The sequence below is a fragment of the Anas platyrhynchos genome, chromosome 4 (assembly GCF_047663525.1).
Source record: "Anas platyrhynchos isolate ZD024472 breed Pekin duck chromosome 4, IASCAAS_PekinDuck_T2T, whole genome shotgun sequence".
NCBI classification, from domain to species: domain Eukaryota; kingdom Metazoa; phylum Chordata; class Aves; order Anseriformes; family Anatidae; genus Anas; species Anas platyrhynchos.
The window spans coordinates 52,437,434-52,454,754 of NC_092590.1; the positions used below are offsets into that span (position 1 = coordinate 52,437,434).

Consider the following 17,321-nt stretch of genomic DNA (forward strand, 5'->3'; position numbering starts at 1 on the left):
AGTAGTTACTGACAGCCAAAACTTGAGAAGGCCTTAATCTACCTCATTCCTTGATTGAGAGGCCAAGACTGTGTTGTTCAAAGCCCACCCTCAACCGCTTCTCAGAGGCACCTTGTTCCCATATTCAGCTAAGCCTAGAGATTTAGTTCTGGGCATGGTTTGGATGGTTGGGTGGGGTTGTGGTCATAAAAGTTATTTCTGGCTCAGTAAGGCTGATCTCTGCAGCACCTCTTCTGGCCAGAGGAGTGGGATGGGCTCCCCTGCAGGGCCATGCAGAGCAGAAACCAAGCCTTAGGTGCTCCTGGACGTCTTCTGGATGAGCTTGCTTCTAGCCATTCACTGAAGGGGGAGATCATAAAGTGGTGCTTCCTGAGATCACACTCTCCACTTCCATGGAAGTGATTAGGCCTGCCAGAGAGCAACTCAGAAATAGAGGACAGTTTGCAGCTTTAGAGACTTACCTCTCTTATCCAACTCACTCACAGTCCTGTTCCACAACTCAGTGGAGACAGCATATACTGTCAGAGATACTGTGTTAGCTTTGTTCACCAGAAAGAGAGAGAAGGGCAACATTACTGTGAAGTTTCACCAGTGTGTGGGTCCTAATTCAGAAAACAAACACCTCCATAACTGTAATCACTAATCCGAAATATCATTACACTTCAATGAAAGTATAGCTTTAAGCACAAAAATGTTTGCTGTGCAGAACTGGCGTATTGAATACTATCTCAGGTACCTATTTCTGAGAAGCAGAAAAGCTTTTTAAGGAGCCTTCATCCTTCGTTTAGCTGGAAGTGACTGAAATAGCTGCATTAAGTCTGATGGCTGTGATGCTCACCCTGCAAATCTCATGTTCCACAACCCCTCAAATACTTGTACTTTATACTCAGCAGATTACTGCCCTGTTCCTTGATGCTGCTTGTTGCAGGCAGACTCTAAGATGAAGCAATTTCTGTAGTACTTTTAAAGAGATGCTGAAGTAAGAACTAATGGTACAGTCCCATCCATCGATTATTCCCCTGACCCATTATCACTATGTGAATACTCATAACTCTAATTTGCTCTGGGCTTCCTGAGAGGCTGCCAATGTGTTGCTTTTGTTTGTACAAAGTTTAGCTCTCTCTTGATAAGCTTCTGAATTCTATAATAAAACAGCAAGAGCAAAATGTACTCTGGAAGGTGGCCTAATACAACGCTGTGGCACCAATTTTAAATCACAATGTCACTGCCTTTTTGGAACATTTTCCCATTCTAATGTGAATGTCAGCTGTGATAAAAATATTAAACAACAAACTTTGAACTATTTTGGTGCTCTGATGAAATGTTTGAACAATACAGTCATGCCAATTTAGCTACATTTTATAATAATCAGTAGTTTGGGACAAATTATAGAGTAAACATAGCAAGTCTAAACCAAACAAGTGCTTTTAAAGATATTCTAAACAAAAACATATTTAAGCCTATTGTTATTGCTTTTAGTACAATCACCATGGAAACTATATGAAATTCACTTCTAATATCCATTCTTTCTTAAATGCTTTGTGGTGCCTAAATGATACATGAATTTGCACATAATTGGTTTGGTATTTTAATGGTCAGTCATGGAACAGCATGTCCCTTGGAACATGCTATAACTGAGATAATTACTGCATTTACTGCATGTAAGTTTGTGCCAGCTTCATTATGAAAGAAAAAGGGAGCAAAACTTTTAAAATATCAATGTATGTTCTGGGTTACATATACCTCAATTCACTGCAAAGTTTTAAAATTCCAACAGAGAAAGACTTGGTCAGACTCACCCCTATAGTAAACACAATTAAAATCAAGTTACATTAGAAATTAATTTGTTTCACTAGCTTCAGGACTAAGACGTAAATTTCCAGGCTAGAGGCATGACCATGTGCACAAAAATGTGGTGAAGACTGGACTGCTGAAGAAGTGGGCTGCAGCAAGACAGAGAAGTCTCAAGCATAATGAGTGGGATATGACATGCCTGAGTGTATGACCAATGAAGGAGGCATAAAGCCGTGTGTGGATGCCACCATGGGCAGACAGCAGAGGTCAAGTGAAGAATCCCTATACAAACCTCATTTCCTTAAACAAAAGTGGCATCTCATGCATGTGAGAGATTCATTTTCCCTATTTCTCTAACAATTAGATGTGTATTTTTCTTATAGGTACACCATGGCAAGGCAGTGGCTTTGGTAGTGCAGATTTGGAGACAGGCCAGCAGAAGCCAAGGCAGAATTTTCAAAGAACAATTTTTAAGTTAAAAATTACAGCATTGGCCCAAAGAAAATGTGCAGTGATAGAAAAAACACAGTTGAAGACAAAATTTTAAAAATCACAGAATCACAGAATCTCTAGGTTGGAAGAGACCTCAAGATCATCGAGTCCAATCGAGTCCAAAAGATCATCGAGTCCAAAAATATGTATACATTCTTTTCAGCTGGCTTTTTTATTGAAATGCTTAAAATTTAAATTTGAATGTGTAACCATCTGTCTCAAGGATAAGCTCAGTATAAGCTTTTATTCCAATTTACATACATCTTACTTTGCAAAATGCTTCCTGAAACTCATGCTAAGCAATGCACAGAGGAAGCAATGCATTAATCTTCCAAGGACACAGTACTTCCTTGATGTGCTTTTTAGTAAAAGACCCATAGAAAAGACTTCAGGCAATGCTGTTCAAACTGCTGTATATTTCTAAGATCCCCACCTTGAATCAGTTTCTCTGGGAGCAGAAAAGGTCAAGTTGCACAGTAGAAATACACTCTCTAGTGGTGAAATCCTAGTCCTCATGTCACTTCTCTCTGTGGCTCCATCACGTTCCCTTTGTTCTCCTTCCTCTTTCAGGAGATTAACAAAAAATTCATCTGATGCACGTTGTTACCAGGAGCTATTTTTGTTGAAGCGGGTGTGGTTACCAGCCTTTCTCAACCTAAAAATTAAAATGGAAACGTTGAGACTTAGAAAAGAAAGCTTCAACAGTTATTTCTTCACCATATGCACTCATTGAAGGAAATGAATGATCATCATCTATATACACACACACGGATATTTTATAAAAGAGCAGTTATTTTATGAAGGTGTATTTAATGCAAAATCTTCCCCTACTAGAGAAATAAGCACACAATTGACTTGAATGCTGCAATTAAGTGACCACAGGGGATGTCTTTGTATGGGCCATCTATAGTCCTGGAAAATTTATTCTTTGTTCATGAGAAAAAATGAAGTTGTGATGTTTAACAAGCTTAAAATTATCCTTATAGTAACCATTTATGGTCTCATCCACAAATCGTTCAAAGGTATGTTTATAACAGAAGTTGGAAACCTGGACCCTAAGGACAGTTACAACTTGAAACCAAATTTCATTTGTTTTGCTGCTGTTTGTTGCATGTACATAATTACCGCACCTAGAATAGTTCTCAGATGGAGAAGTTTTCCTAAATTTTGCCTGTGTAAATGCCTGAAAGGTACACAATCATGTCAGATTTTTGTCCACAGATGAAAATGCATGCAGCTGCATCCTGAGGCAGTTGCAATGGGAGATCATAAGCTTTGCTGACTTCAATGAAATGAGAACACCTTCCTTATCACCCATTTATAACCTCTTTGAAGTGTAACGTAAGCTAAAGAGCCCACTTTCAGGAATACCATGGCCAAAAGTCGTACGATTTCATTTCTGTATCCTATCTCCCTTTGCACTACTCTACCCCTTGCACAACATTTAATCTATTCTTTGCCCTGCATTTAGATGCAGATCACTCTCAGTGTTCATTTATGTGTAGGACTGTTGTTTTCTCCTTTGTTGATCTCCACCATGGCCTCCCAAGAGTTTGGGAGAGTTTGGCCACAGAAGTACAGCCACATGAAAAAATATATATATATTTGGAATGTGTTATCATTTTGACAAGGGTAATCAGCCTGTCCACTTCTATGATATTTGGCATCAGATTGCTTCTCTGGACATTCACTAAAATCAGGAGAGATTGCATTTTTAAGGCTTCACTGGTAAACCTACTTTAGCAAGCAGTTTTGCCCAGTAGCAATGGATCGGTAGAGGGAAGCAGCTGGAGCTGTGATATATGCAGTTCAAGGGTTTTAATGTGGACTGGTTCCCTGAGCCAAACATTCCCAGTACGTGTCTGGTTGACCAAAATGTGGTTGAGACTCTAATGACATGGGTTGCACATCTGGAGCAGGGCCTCCAGTCCACTTTCCTCTGAATGAAAGCTGTTTTACATGCACCAAAGCTGCTCCACAGTCTGCAGCACCACATGTTGGACTTCACAAGGTGCAATGGAGTAGGTTTGGCACACATCATGGAACGGGAACGAACGGGTCACACGGTTTAGGCTCATATAACTGTCAGATTAGTCCATTATGCAATAAAAACTCTCTTTGATCCAAGGCACTTCTTTTCCCCAGTTTTGAACAACTGAGAGAAGAAAATGGGGAAATGACAGCATGTAAGGTATGCATAATGAGCATTCCCAAATGAAAAGCTTGATTTATTGGTACATGAAATTTTCAGTATGTATGGCCAGGTGAAATTTGATGTAGTGAACTACAGCAGGCTGTGAGGCCAGCGTGGGGATGGTCATTTAATCATGTATGGGCAATCTCAAACATCTGTACCATTTGCAGCACAGCTGTTTGAGATCGCCCATACATGATCAAATGACCACCCTTTTCCCTTGTGGGGTATCAGCAACTAGCATACTCAGGATCTGTTCCTATTTTTTGGTTGTAATAGAAAACCTGACCACAGAATATAAGGCTGGAATATCATTTTATCCAACATTGCCCTGTTCTGCACCACATTAGGGTCAAGATCCAAATTTCCATGCTAGACTCCATTCCTATTATAAGATAAATTAAAATCCAGACCAGAATCAACAATTTTGGGGATACAGGGAGGGGAAAGCACGAATTTATATCTGAATTTTGCAGCTGAGATAAAAGTCAAGACTTTATTTTTCAAGATTGTGAAGTTCAGAGTAATTTATCCTTTCTGTGAAAGCCATCATTTTCTTATCATGAAATCAATACATTGGCTCTCATCTCACTTCTGACCCTGCCACTTAACCTCCTCATGTGTCTTTCCTGGTGTTTTATTTTATTTCAAGAGCTATCATTCTGTCCGTTTTAAATCTGAATGGAGGTTTCAGATGCCTTGAGGGGAAAACTTTCATGTGTGTTCCTGAAAGAGCATGGGCACATCTGTTCTTTTTGATACATTGATGCAGGATCAAGAAACTTCCACCAGAGTTACTTTTGGTTCTTGAGGAGAGTAAATGAGCTCAAAGCATGTTCTTGCCAGTGCTGTATTTGAAAACAAGAGGGAGATTTGTCATGTCAAGTGCAGATGAATTCAGAGCATACCCTTCGAAGCATCTTGTTCTAAACCACAAACTGCATAATCAATATAAAGTGTTCATTTACCCTGCTATTTGTGCACAAGTGTATACTTAGGCTTGAGTAACTGGATAACACGGAGACCATATGCTGCTCCCACTATGTCAGCAGTGGTTTTCTTATTGATTTTTGAAATCTGCTTCAGCATAATCTTACACTGTATTAGACTATGGGACAGCTGCCCCATGCCTTCATACTTCACCCAGTAGTTTGATGCAAAAATAGCCTGCAGTTGAGTGGTACTGAGCCAACCTGTTTCAGCCCAAATGCAACCAATCTTTTTTTCCCTGATGCTTTTTTGCACTCTGGCTCCTGTAAGCCTGTTGTGCTCTGGGAGCTCCCACCCAAGTCCTGAGGCCAGTGTCACACAGCAACACTCTTCAAGGGTGCTCCCACCATTACCCCATCAGCACCCCAGGGGCAAACAGCAGCGGGACAGCTTTGCTAGGAAAGTCCAAATTACAGCACTGAGGTCACTAAGCCAGTCACTATGAAAATTGCCTTAGTCCAAAAGGAAGCTTTCTGCAAAGTCTTCAAGCCAGGGCAGCAATGCAGCCAGCAGAGTGACAGCACGGTGGGGTGACTGATGGAGTGGCTACAAGGCTGAACAGGAAAGCCACAAGAGAGGAGACAGGATGTACTTCCCAAAATACAAAATAAGATGTTTTCAGAGGCCACAGCCACAGAGGTCTGATTGTAATGGTAGAGACCAACAAGGTTTCTAGAAGTCCTCAAGCACATTATAAATGAGCAGAAACGAACAAACCCATTTGCATTCCTGCTGGAAAGCAAGCTTTGAGCCTGTCTCTCTAAAGGGGAAAAGCTAATGAGCTCCCATGCCTCCTGTGTCACTGAGGTTGGAATTATGACAATATCTATACCCAGCACTAAATGCACAATAATTATTTCCAGATGTATGTAAATGTGACTGTTTTTTTCCACATTAATCTTTCACACAGCTTATATACGTTGTAGAGCTCAGATGTTTACTTAGCATTCAAATAAAACATAAAGGGATTAAAAAAACCTATCTGGTCTGTTAAGCTTCCTTAAAATGGAGTTGATAGTATCTGCCTAACACTCTAGCTTGATTTCATTACTGAAATTACTAGGATTTATGTAACAGTCTTGCTTTTTTTTCCAAGGCCTATACTTTTGCCCAACTAATTCAGTTCCTGGTATCCCTGCACAATGAAGTGAAAATAACCTCTGCATTCTATGCCAATGGTGCCACTTGTGTTCTTTATCACACATCCCCACAGTATTTTATTTCTGGGCTAACTCCTGATGACTTTGAATGGAATAGATGGGTCTCTTGTTCTTTGCATATGGCAGCATTAATGCACAGTAATTATAGAAAGGTTGGTTTCCTTTTGCAAAACAGCAGGGCCAGCCACACCATCAGCAGTGTTCAGACCACATGCTATTCAAATATATGAAAATGTGAGTCTTTTAGTGAACAGCCGGGCCAGAGAAAACTCTATCAGAGATGGAGTCATCTCCAGCTGTTCCTATGTCTGCAGAATGTGTTGTCTTTTGATATTCAGGTGTAGAGGCAAGATGCACATGGTATTGTCAGATGCCTCCCTGCAGGTATACCCCCAGCTTTGCCCTGGCCCTTCAACACTTGTCAATAAATGATGGGTTTTAAACACTAGACATACCACCTTGTTTGATCGCTTGGCAATTTTTGTGAACTGCTGTCATTTGAAAGTTAAACATGCTGTTTATTTTTAGAGACAAACCTGACCTTTACAGTCTGAGCTGGATTTCAATTTCCTCTTCACCTCTGGGGAAGTCCAATAGCTTAAGGTTTTCATCCTTGTTGTAAGCAAGGTGTCATGGTCAGCTGTAATGTTTACACGAAGCCTGTGTTCAAATAGTGAAACTTTCCCCTAGGAGTCTTCAGATCTCATAGGGTTTGGTCCATGTCCATAATATGCAGTAGATCAAAAAGAATGTATATCACCTAATTCAAAATTTTGTACAAAATACAGACTGATGTTGTGAATCTCTCTCATGCTAATAATCAGATGGGTGTCCATTAATTTATTCATGTATAGATCATTCCTGTTCATTAGTGTCTGCAGACTCTGACTAATGTTTGGTTCTGTTTATCTTTATGGATCCAGCTCCACCAAATAAATGTCTACACTAAACCCATCACTCACCAGATCATTTTATCTTCTTTGAATAACACTAATAATGGGCTATGAGTACCATAAATAATGAATATGGAAAGAGACATTCATTTTTCCACAGCTCTCACTGAATTATATATCAGACATTTTATCAAACAGTCTAATTGTTAATACTAAAACAACAGTATTGTTTACCAGAAAAGCTTTCTTTGCACATGCCTTTTTAGGACAGGCAGTAACTAGATACCAGTGCTTTTTGTTTCTCAGTGCTCCCTACCCTGCAAAGTTCAACTGCCAAGAGTTCAAATGACTCCTCGATGACATATAAGCAAGAATACATGAGATTATGTGATCACTCTTCCAATTTTCCCCAGGTGAGAGGAAAGCTACCTTTGCAATTCTCTTATCAATACATTACATTTCCCTGAGCATATCTTTGGGGAGGGGAGAAAAGCACTCCTGTTTTTTTCTTCAATAACCAACATGAAATTGAAACAAAGGACTATGTATGCACCCATCTGCAGCCGGTTAGACCCCTTCTGATGGCCTTAGGGTCTTCTCAGTGTACTGCCCCCAGCAGCAGCAGCATTGCCATCTCTGGCAAGACCAACCTCTTGGAAATACTTGGTACCAGCTCCCTGTTTCAGCTGTCATGCAGGAGTTATTTTTCCCTTACATCTCTCCCAAAATTTTGTTTAGGCAAGACTAACACCTCAAAACAACCATTTTTTACTCATGTATGTGTGATTCATATTTCACTGTTTCTTTTAGTATTGTAGCCTGTGTGATTTTGCATCAATCACTAAATATGTTAAATGGAAATCAATAGCCAGATATTTCTTGACCTGTAAAATCTTCAGCATGTCTTCAGAAACCCCCTATTTTTTTTTTCTGTGTTATAACTGCTCTGTTTGCTTTCCTAATAAACATTGGGACAATGAGTTAATTGGGATCTCAGATCTTCCTCTGCATCAAAGCTTTCAGAGATATCATGATCATTATTACTATCCTATATTGAATAATCAGAGAGGTAAAAATGTCAAATTGTCATATAGCTAAATCTTCTGCTTTGTTAGAGACTCTGAAAATTTTAAGTCAATCCATATTGCTTTTCTTTTATTTCCAGACCACCCACTTGCTCTTTTGTACTGCATCTCAGTCACTTTTGTTATCAACTCTAATTTATTATAGACTACCTAAAGAAAAGTCAACATTTAGTAAAGGCCATATTTTCCCAGTTATAAATGGAAAGGTTTCTTCCTGTGTTTATACAATCATATTTCTCTTCAGTATATCAAATGATTTTAGGGACTCTGACTAATGAAAGTTTGGGACAGGATAAAAATAAACCTTGATGGGTTTTGCTGCAACGAGCTACTAAGAAGTTTGTGTTCCTTGGTTCTTTTTTATTTATTTTATTTTTTTTCCTCCTGCCAGTTTCCAGTTTGCAGCATGAATCTGAAACATATGAGTAAATACTCAAAAACTTCCACTGTGGTCTTTGATGCTTGTATCTCAGGAGTGTATTCAGCTTTTCGGCTCAGAGTCATGAAGGTGGTCTCTTATCCAAGGTGAATGTAGGAAACACCCCCTGCTTACAAGGTAAAATGATGGATTAGCATTAGGGGGGAAGGCTCCTTATTTTACTTGTATTTCTTTTAAACAATATTTTTACAGCATTTGGTTCAAGGCAGTAGATCTCTTATAACAGCATTCCTGCTATGAGGATGAGAATTATAGAGGGCAAGGCAAAGAAGAGTAAGTCTTTCAGGAATTATTCTTCACAGCATTATCTCATCACCCACATTAAGCTATGATGTCTTTTTCTGAGTAGGAGGCCTCGTTACAACTCTGAGAAAGCACTCAGAGAAGAGGAATTACACGTTCTCATCTATGAATGACCTCTATTCCTTGAACTTCAGCTTCAAGTGATTTAATCAGGCATCTTTGCCAAGAGGCCAAAGCTAGTGTTCTTGTATGCTAATCATTACTGCGGGCTGCAACAGGCTTGTGGGTTTCACTTGTCCAAAGTCATGGGAAAGCCTTTCAGATGACTGAAGCTCTCCTTAAGCCTGAAGCAGTAACAGTTTGTACTGGTGGAGGATTCTTCTATCATTGTATGATGAATCAGCCCTTCATTACAACTATGGGTTTCTTTTCCTTTCTTAATTAGAAGCAAGTAATTAAAGAAAACCAATCCTACATGAGATCAGTAAGAAATTGAAAGTCAAGTCCTCCACCACAAAGAGTGCATCAATGCTCACTAATTCTGGTATTACGGTTAGCCCCTTTACCAGAAGCCCATTCCAGCCTGGGTACCTCATCTGGGGCTTCCCACAACAACAGGCGAGCTTTGCAGGGCTCATTTGTTGCCATGTTGTGGATATTTGTCTTCTAAGGATGGGAGGAAACCACAAGCTCCTTTTCCACTGGCTAATTGATATTAAAGACAGAGCTCTAATCAAATGGTAACAATATTTAGTTACAAGCCACCTGGGATGACATTTGAACCAGAAACCTTGTGGTACAAATAACATCCAACATCCCATTCATCTCCTGTAGCTGGCCAGAAAGGCTGAAGGAACCTGTTTCCCACAGGCATATAATCACATTCAGGAAACACACAGCCCAGAGCAAACACTGCTATGTTTTGCCACATTCGTCATCTGACACACTGCTTCCATCAGCCAGCACCAGAGCTGGGCAAGCCAGGCTGCCAGGGGGAGCTTAGTGAGCTTGCTCACACTGCTAAATATGCTGTCTGCTGCATTAGCCTTCCTCTATTTAATCCCTTTTGTTCCATCTGGGGAACCAGTGTGGTGCCTTCAGTAGCTCCTCTTTGGTTTATAATGATTTCAATACCAGTTAGACATACCATTATCTCTGGGACAATAAGTGATGGGCTCTGCTATGGGTGAGTTTCATCTTCACTCCAAGGTAAAAGGTTGAAAAACTTCAGAGCTGGCCCCTTGAACATGGGGGCTTCCAAAGTCCGCACAGGAGCATTAGGTGACCAAATTCCCTGCGCAGCCTGTAGGCACAGGGGCACAGCCAAACAAATTCCGTGTGATGTCTCAGTTTTCACCTGCAGCGATTCAGTGGCTTCTTGGAAAACCTCCTTGCTTTGAAACTACTGAGGGGTTGCAAGGAATGCAGCAATGAAATCCAGCAGCAGATTGGGCAAACAATTGCTTAGTGAAGGTGTTGATAAATGCTTTCTGTAGAGTCTGGAGCCTTTGTTAACTATTCAAAAGTGTCTTTGAAAGAACGAGTTAACCTGCCAATTTAGTTTAATAGCATTGGATAAACAAAGGCAATAAATAAATAAATAAATAAATAAATCAGTCTTATATTTCATCCCCCAACTTTCACTGGCTTTCTTCTGTCCACAGCAGCCTCCTGTAACTGCACAGTAGTTTCTCAGTCTCTTGATGGCTACAGGCTTCTGACCAGGCTGAGCTGTCCCTGCCTGTGCGGAGGGCACCACGTGGCAGCTGTGCCCGTACCTCCTCCAGCAGCTCCTTGTCACCATGTCCCCTGGTCTGCATGTCCCACAGCAGATCCTGCCTCCAAGGGAGCAGTAGTAAATGTCCGCCAGCATTTCTCTTAGAGCAGCTCTGTGTTTTTGTGACCCTGGAATATGAGCAGGAGGGGGGTAACTTATGAAGCAGAAATTGCAGAGTTGGTCTGAAAAGAGAGGCATGAATCAATTTGTAGCAATAGCTCTTTTAGCTGAGCTTCTCTGGCTCTGAGATGAAGAGAAATGGGGTCAAGCCTACCCCGATGTTTTGCTGTGCTTGATTAAATACTGCCCTACAGAAACAGTTGTAAGAAAGAAATCAAAAGCATGATAGAGATATGCAAGCCATTGATAAATAGGGTCAAGGTCTCACCAATTCTATTACCTTCCATTCAACTCTTCTTTGTCTGATGTTATTTCACTTAGGTTGTCTCTGTGTAAATTCTGGCTGGGATAAATATAGATGATAATGGATTAGTAATAATAAATAAATAAAGACGTATCATCTGTTTTATATCTCCTGGGCTAAAATCTTCTGATCTACTTAGGATAAAGCTTATTCAAATTCCAAAGCTCCCCTTCAAAAGACACATAATAATTTATTACAGCCACAGCCCTAAGAATAAGAGTCCACTGTCTCACTGGAATTTTAATTGACAATTGGGTAATGGTCCAGACTGCAGGTATCCGGGAGACAGCGTGATATGAGTGGAATTCAGCTCACTCATCTATACCAAAACCCACTGTACACTTTATTAAAGTGTGTTGGCATTTACGCCTGAAGAACTGCAGCATAAGCATGGTTGCCTCTGAGCTGGCACCTTGTTAGGGAATAAGCTAGCAATAAGGACAGAAATCATAAGAAACTAGGTACAATGTGCAATGACTGGTTTTAAATAATCATCTACATTTTTCTCTGGCTATGGGGTCATTAGGGGTAAAGCGGAAAAATGCCAGCTAGTCCTAAATACAAATGATTGACAATGTCTGAGAAAAGCTGGCTAGACATGTAGCAGTCTTGTTTACAGCTCAGCCTTCTTTGATTTAAAACCCAAATTAATTTGTAAATGAGTGGCCTAGTTTCATCTATTGCCCTTCCAAAATACAAATCGTGGCATGCAAAGATAATTTCAGCCGACTCAGAAACCCAGTTACTTCCAGTCATTCATCAAAGCACTAATATCGCTCTTTAATCAGGGTTAGAGCAAAGTTTTAAGAGCAAAGCATTAGCTTCACACACCATTAGCTACGAGTGCCTCAGGCTGTACATCAGATGCTTGATCAAATGGCACTCATGTTGTCCCATATACCAGAAAATCAAGGCATTAAATATTACCTTTCTTTGAGAGAATCTCAGGCACATTTGACAAGGTCATGTGTATTGATATAGTCTATTTGAATTTCTACAAGGCATTTGATTTAGGAGCACATGACATGCTGTTTAAAAATTATTTTACACAGAAATAACAGAGCACACATTAAAATAGCTAAAAATGCCTGATTGGCGAATCTTGTCATGTCTTGACAGAGATGTATTTGTCACTGAGCCCATTCCAGCCTGGTCCACAGGGACCAGTCCCTGAGGCAGCACTAATAGCTTATCAATCATTTAGAAATATAAAATATTTGCTCATGGTGTTCGCTGCAGGTTAACATAAAAATGGTAGGATAGCAGACTGTGGAGACAGCAATCTGAGTTTCAAGGTGAGGCGGTCACCATCCAACCTGAACGTAGGACCTGGGGACACAGATAAAAGCCTGGGAGACAGAGTTGTGATAGCAGCCTCAACATGCACATTGCTGAAGGTAATTGTCACATTGCAATGCTACAACTAAAGGCTACCATAATCCCTAGATAAATACGAAGGGAAATAAGAAAGAGAAGTAGCAAAGGGAATCTGCTCCAGTACACAGCATCAGTAAAACTGCTGCAGGGAAATTCATTCTCTCCCTGTGCTTAAGCACTGAGAAGGATGTGGGAATACAAGTAGGAGCACAAGAAGGTCACAACAATGTTTTGAACTTATCCAGCTCCTCAAAGAGATATGACATACCATATAAAAGATTTATGGTAGTCTGGGGAGAAAGACGGTACAGGTTTACTCATGCTGGAAAAGACTTACGGTTTGAGAGCTGAACTTATGTACATGAGGCTATTTATACTTTGGAACTGCCTGGAAAGGGAGCAGCGTACTCATTACCAAGTGCACAAACCAGCTTCCCAAACAGACGAAGCAAGAGGCATTTAGAGATGCCCTAAGGCATCCAGCTTTGTCCCCAGCTGCTGATCCAAAGGACTCTGGAGTCCTGCAGCCCCAGTGAATAGAGATCAGCCAGCCCTGTGCTTGTTCCAGGTGCCCAAGGACACCTCTGGTGGCATCTCACCCTAGCTGGTTTTGACATTAGATCAGACACTGCTCCAGAGGAAATAGCTAATCTGCTTTGAGAAACCTCAGTGGGAAGAGATGAGGGCTGGAGGGCCAGTATGCTCACCCATAGCTTCTCCTCCACTAGACCACTTGTTAAGTTGGCCCAGACGTGGACCTAGGTCCTGATGTACTGGGCTCTGTATAGCTGGGAGTTTTGGACTTTTTCCCTCACTCCAAAGCCTTGAATCATAGCTGCACATGGAAAAAAGGTTATGATAAAAGACTAACAGCTGAAACCTACGACTTGTCTTCCTTATCTGCTCAGGCTGCAATTGTGTTAGATTTGGGATCAGAAGGGAATTTTCTTCAGCTTACATTGACAAGGATCAGAGATCTCATCTGCTTTCTCCCCAGGGCATGCAATTTAATCTTTTAAGGTCTGAAAAGCTTTGACCTAATGTCTTTGGACTAATGTGAAAACAACTAGGTGAAAATGTTGAAGTCCCTTATATAAAGACAGTCACAAACTGCTGAGCTAGTTTTTCTTCTTGACCTTAATCTCTACGGGATCAGAATGTTCCTGGAGTGTAGGTGAGCTGAGATAGGAGAAAAATAGGAGAGGCAAAATATGTGATTCAGATTTTAAAATTATAAAGTGAATAATGTCAGCTGTGTGCACACCCAAGATACAAAGCAAATCAATGCATAGTCCTGAATTTTCAGCAGAGAGGATGCTGGGTGTGGAATGGAGAGTTTAAGATAGCTCAGTATATCTTGGGTACTCTCCACTAAATATACTTATTTTCACATGGTCCAGTGCAATGCATCTCCACTCCCAGAAGGGGGTCCACTCAAGTAGTAAGACTACCTGCAGATGTGGAGTCAAGACTTCATGAGCACTAGTGCCAAGCTTGTAAAGTTCATATTTGACAGGCAAACTTTCCTTCGTGGTTTCAGAAATGCATAAACACAGAGGCTTGTAAGAGAAATCATCTTGCAGCATAGCCGCCTAGCATTTAAAAATAATCATTTCCATCTTTCATTTTTATATCGACCACCAACTGTTTCATTCAAAACCACTGACATCAGTAGAAATTTAATCACCACAATGCAAAGACTAGGCACTCCCTGGATTCCTCCTCTTTCTCCATAGACATTTTATTTCTTGTGTTCTGCCATTTTCTTTTGGCCCCACACCACTCTTGGCACAAAATGGAAGATCTGTTCATCATATTGCTAAAGATCATTCAGCATCTTGCTAAAGAAGCCCAGTCATGGATTAGGATCTCATTGCACCAGGCTCTGTATAAAAATGGAATGAAATTTTGATATCTAAATTAGGCTTTTGGTTGGAAGCTATTTGCAATCTTGGCTCTAAAAGGATTAGCTTCACCTAAACGACATGGAACAGTGTGAGAGAGATGTCTGTGCATTTGTCTTAATGTTACAGCACTGAGGACATTTGAGTAGCTGAAAAGGCCTATGAACGCGTGCCATAATCTGGGCATTACACTGCCTTGTAGCTCAGATGGGCCATGGGACAAACCCCACAACACACCCAAGGCCTGTGATTTTTTTTACAGCCAAATCCTCCTGTTTGCATAGTTTCCTTCTTTTATTTTAGGATTAGGACTTCGACTCTTCAGAAAAAATAAGTTTTTCTGCCTCTCCTTTGAATTCTTTCAGGTATGAATTACCTGGAATGCTTACCATAGCTCCCTGCCAGTGCTGGAATGCCCTCGGGACCCAAAGAGCTTCATTTAAATGCCCCATTGATGTAATTTGAAAATAGGGAAAGAAGGAGAGACTGCTGTTTTAATTATAATAACAGCAAGAACTTCTAGGAGTTCTTCACTTCAGCCTCCACTTCAAAACCAGATAGCTGAAACAATAGGGGTTTTTCACTGTCAGACACGTGCCATCATTCCCCAAAAAGAGGAATGTTGGTGTTGGGTCACTTGAGGAACTCTCATGGCTCTTCTTTGAGAAGTTTCAGGTGTCCATGAAAAGAGGCAGAAATACCAGAGAATGAAGGCAACAAAGACACACCAGCCCCAGACAGATGCAGCATGTCATGGTGCAAAATCAGGGAGAGCTTTAGGATTAAGGGCTAGCTATGACTGATTTGTGAATGTCAGCGTATTTCTACAGTCAGGTTTTTTATAGATGGTGCTGATTGTGAAATAGCTCCAGGCTGTTCTATAACACCCAAGAAAAGCCAAGAAAAATTATACAACCCAGTACTAAGTTAGTAATGGAGACTTGCAGAAACTCAGATGATTTCCTGTTCCCATGGAAGAGGCAAAGAAGGAGGATAGAAAGGAAAAAAAACGTGCCCTGGTGAGATGAAGACTAGCTGCCAGATCACCCAGGCAGGGCCTTTGGTGAAGCTGATTTCACTGGCTAAAAGGAAAAGCTTTAATACAAAGAGTTACATCACGTTTTGAGAAAAACGGGGCAGGGCACACAGATAATTTGCTATTTTGTTTAGATCATTACTGATCCCAATCTGTTTAAATGAAAACCCATCTTCAAAAACCCCTGTTTCACAAAAACTGTAAACCATAATCAAATGTGTACTTGGAAGTTAGTACATAGGAATGACCAGGAAGAACACTGGAAAGGTCGAAGAAAAAAGATCACATTGCTGTCTTTTGGGTCCAGGAGAGATAACATAACAAAGGATAGGTTCACAACATGGGCCCCAAATACAACAGCCCAGGTGAGTTTCCATCACTGGCTGAACAGACCAGGAACTTTTCTGGGTAAAGAACTATTCCCCTATTTTTTCCAACCCATGCTCAATTTATGGGTTCTGCATCAGGGAAGGTGTCTAGATTCCACATTGTCTGTCCTCTCAACCCAAAAGGAACTGGGGCTCTGGAACTATGGGACTCTGTTATCATTTAGGTATCCATCTGAGTCAAAAAAAAAAAAAAAAAAAAAAAAAAAAAAAAAAAAGAGAATGTCGAATTTGACAGTATTGAGGTTCTGGGAGCACTTTTCAGCAATTGCATGTCTATCCCACATGCCAGCCTATCATACCAATTGTCCTTGCCATGCTGTCTGCATGTGTGTTCATGTGTTATTGCCTTTGTCTGATAACATAAAGCCATTAAGGAATTGAAATGTTGCCCTGGTAAAGCATTATTCAAGTATTTTGTGCTTGATTTTAAACAAAAGCAGGCTGAAATGTAGCATAAAGTTGTTAGCCCATGCGCAAAATCCTTTATACTTGAAACAGAGCCATTAAGATGTGGTTGTGATGATAAAGTTGCATCTTCATCCCCAAAGCTTTTTAGTAGGATTCAGTTATTTTCCAAACAAATTCTCCAGAACAGTTCTATTTATACAATTCCCAATGTACTCAGCAGCGCTGTATCTAGGCACCACTAAGAAAAATAAATCTAGGAGAGTTAATTCATTTTTCTTAGGTAAGTGGTTACAAGGAGAATGAGTTTCTCTGACAAATATTTGGAAATTTCTGCTCTCTTGATGTTAACATACTGCAGGAAAAAGAAGCACTGAGGCAGTCTTATTGCAGAAATCAACTTAACTCACTAGGAGACAGATTATAGCTTTGGAAAAAACACACTGGCTGGTCTGGTGAAGTCAGCATAACGAAAGAGGCTTTCAACCTTGCTGAGAAAGGAGGGATTAATAGTGAATTTTGACCTGGCTTTCTGGGATGCTGATTGACACCTACAAGATACACTGGCCACTTCTGGAAACAGACCCAGGGAAGGTGGTGGGAGGAAAGAGGAAAGGAGTTGCTAAATAAATGTCAGCTGCGGGCAGGGTCAATAGGAAGGAAAGCTCCATCACAGCTTTGCAGAGCCTACCTGTGGTGCAGCCTGACCCTTCCTGCTA

General features: G+C 40.6%; 1 long non-coding RNA gene across 5 annotated transcripts in view; it reads right to left on the reverse strand.

The window, feature by feature from the left end:
• Positions 1–2,424: 2,424 nt before the first annotated feature.
• LOC110351679 (uncharacterized) overlaps positions 2,425–17,321 on the reverse strand; it is a 79,736-nt gene continuing 64,839 nt past the window's right edge. For 2 of the 5 annotated variants that reach the window (XR_005265637.2, XR_011809193.1), the window contains 2 exons: positions 11,468–11,530; positions 2,425–2,941 (listed from right to left, as the gene is read on the reverse strand). This is a non-coding gene — a long non-coding RNA (uncharacterized lncRNA). Of the gene's footprint in view, positions 2,942–7,614; positions 11,196–11,467; positions 11,531–17,321 lie in introns of those variants that run through there. The other 3 variants (XR_005265636.2, XR_011809192.1, XR_005265638.2) reach the window with 2 other exon arrangements.